The sequence below is a fragment of the Natator depressus genome, chromosome 3 (genome assembly GCF_965152275.1).
Source record: "Natator depressus isolate rNatDep1 chromosome 3, rNatDep2.hap1, whole genome shotgun sequence".
Taxonomy (NCBI): Eukaryota; Metazoa; Chordata; order Testudines; family Cheloniidae; genus Natator; species Natator depressus.
In genome coordinates this window covers 133777327-133780521 of record NC_134236.1, presented here as the reverse complement: position 1 = coordinate 133780521, position 3195 = coordinate 133777327, and the positions used below count along the sequence as shown (strand labels likewise).

Sequence of the window (3195 nt, the reverse complement as noted above, 5' to 3'; positions counted from 1 at the left end):
AACGGCAACCTAAATACTGGTTTCAACTAGCAGGCAGCAGAACATTATGTAACTAATCCCTGGATTCATGAAACAGAGTCAAGGTTTGCTGACTGCAGATATTCCGCCTCCTCCTCTCCCCCTTCCTCTCAGATTCATGAACTAGTTTTCAGATTCATGAATCACTTAGGAGCCAGTGAGGGGAAGGGAAAAAAATAGTATTGATCTAATTTCAATAGAAATTGGCTCATGATGATCATGCTGGCTGCTGAGAGTTTACACGTCTGGAGGCTAGTTCCATTATCTGCCTGCAGCAAGAAAAAACCCTATCTTAAAAATATTGCTCTAGCTTCATTTTAAACTACAGTACTATGTCCATTGCTGCAATTTATTCTATCTTGGTTACCATGCATAGGGGGCCTGGTTCAAAGCCCATTGCACATTGACTTCAGTGGGCTGTGAATCAGGCCCACACTTCTATGCGCTATATAGCCTCCCCGCTTACTCAATCTTCTTTTGATTTTATATGCAGCTTAATTACACTGCAAATACATAGGAAAGCCAAAACAATTTGGTGCAAGCATTTTCCCAGATTTTCTTGTCCCTTACAATACCCTGCAGCCGAACATGTGGCTGGCTCCTGAGTGCAGAAAAGTCAGACAGGACTTTAATTGTTTTATATGTAAATAAGATAGTTTTTTTTTCTTTGAATCACTTCTGTAATAATGAAAACTCAAACCTAAAATGCAGATTAGAAGGTGATCAATCTGAATCACTCAAAGCCTGCACTTTCCCCCACTTTAAAAAGGGATCACTGTCAAATTATGAGTTGTCTGACAGTTTAAACAATCCTGGCCTGGCTGTAGGCTTTTATACACTGCAGGGCATGGGAGATCAGTGCAGAGGAAACCAGGGGATTCTCCACCTTCCCCCACAAACTCCAAACATCTTTCCGTGCTGGACTTAAATATTCAGTCTTTTCTAGGTGAATTCATTTCCCTCCTCTTCCATCGATTCTTCTGTGGTTTGCATTATTGTTTAACTATATTACATGATGCTGCTTCACGCATCAGTTTTGAGATCACTTTATGGCTCCTTCACCTTCAAGGAATTATATCAATAAACCACTGGAGTTCTGCATCTCCTCCCACAGCAAAACAACCGGATAATGACCTATATATGTTTGGATCCAATATCTTGAATATAAGGTTTGTATCCCTCTTCTTCAAATATGCTGTTTTGCCATCCCATGTTTGTTTCACTTGGCACATATCTGATGATGTGATGTTTACTTCCTTTTTTATCACTGCAACACAAGAGACAGTGTGAGAGGCCCAAAGGGGATTTCTGTGCTTTAAATGAAAGCTTAGTCAGTGGCAATAAATAAATAAATTAAATAAAATCTATCCATCTCTATATACATAGCTGCTATATCTCCCCTATATACAGTACTTATACAACTTAGCATTTTTGATTTTTCCTGTTTGCCTTCACTTTCTGAGTTGACAAAAATCACTGAATATTTGTCAGCACTGGACAAACAGGAAGAGCCGAATGATCCAAAAAAAATTGAATTTTTTTTATTATTTTGCATTTGGTGATTCGATTTTTCCACTGTCTGTCTGTCTGTCTGTCTGTCTCTCTCACTCACACACACACACACACACACACACACACACACACACACACACGTATGTGATGATACACTTGAGTTGGTAGAATCTCTCTCTCATACACACATGCACACAAAATGTATGTGATGATAAACTTGAGTTGGTAGGAAAGCTTTATGTAACAGCCACTCAGTCTAAGACTCACAGTGCAGGAAGTGTTCTGTTTCCAAAGTTCCACATAAAAACTGGCAGCACATCAAACCCTCTGTTTCATAACAGACTAGAAATAGGATTTTCTAGTACCATTCAGAGAATGCTGCTTATTGTGCAGGGAGCTGGAATTTTATGAATTGTTAATGGTTAACTAAACAATGGCCTGAAAATTCAGTGGCTTTTTTCAGAATGACTGATGTGTATACTGTACCAGTGAGGCTGTCTGGAGGCAGTCATTCCAGCCAGACCCTGCCCATTAATAATTGAAGGCACCTTTTCAAAGAATTAAGATCCTTAAATAATTAATAACAACTACATAATTATGTAATTAGCTGGCAGGGGAGATACCATGATCATGAAGGTGGCTTTTCTAGGATGAGGCTCATCCATTGCAATCCAGATATGCTGACTCCTGCAATTTCCTTAAATGCAGGGACCTTCAATGCATAGTTTGTGGAGGTTGGTGAAGCAGTGTGTGTGTTGGGGGAGATGCATTCCTGTGTCCCCTGGAATATAATTGTAGAGAGGCAACGTGATCTAGTGGTCAGAACACAGCATTAGGAACAAGGTCGTTGGATCAGGGTATGACCTTAACCTATCTGTCTCTATTTCCCCCTCTAAAATCAGAACACATCCACCTTGGTAATGTACCTGGTGATCCATATGTGAAAAGTGCTACCTGAGAGCTAAATCATAATAATAAATGGATTAGTGATCTCATTGATAGAAAGATGCCTTCCCCCCATACAGCTCATATCAATTAAGTTTACCTTATTGTTTCCTTAGTTTCATTGATTGCCATGTAATCCCCAGTTTTTCTCCTGCAGTAAATTGTATATTTTCTGAGATTTGGGGCTGTATTGTGCCTAGCCCTGCACAGGTGCCCAAGGGGAAAAGAGGCAAGTAATATGAATAATACCTTGCTCTTAATTCCTAAATCTCAAAGTTCTTTACAAAGGAGGTCTGTATCCCTATTTTACAGATGGGGAAAGTGAGACTCATAGGGGTAAAGTAACTTGCCTCAGGTTTCTTGCCAGATCAGTGGTACAGCAGGGAATAGAACCCAGGTCTCCTGAGTCTCAGCTAAGTGCTAAAGCCATTAGCCCATAGCACCTCTTTTCATCCATCTGCAGGAGCTGACCACCAATACACTGAGTACAGAGCATGTAGAGATTAGCACAAAGATAGGTGCTAGCTTCAAAATGGCTGAAGAGGGGAACCATGGCCCTGCTCAGGGGAAATGCATGCCACACTCCATAGAGAGAAGGTACAATGGCTGCTCTCTTCTTCTGCTTCTGGGAATCTCAAAGAGAACTCTGCCAGATGAGGCCCCAGAGCTTTCATATCACCATAATCAGCCCCTTTTTGATTAAAATGTGTCTATTTTCAA

The 3195-nt window shown here is 40.5% G+C and overlaps 1 pseudogene; it reads left to right on the top strand.

Annotated features, from left to right (window-relative positions):
- Positions 1-2129: 2129 nt before the first annotated feature.
- Positions 2130-2314, top strand: LOC141985600 (U1 spliceosomal RNA; annotated as a pseudogene).
- The last annotated feature ends 881 nt before the right edge of the window (positions 2315-3195 follow it).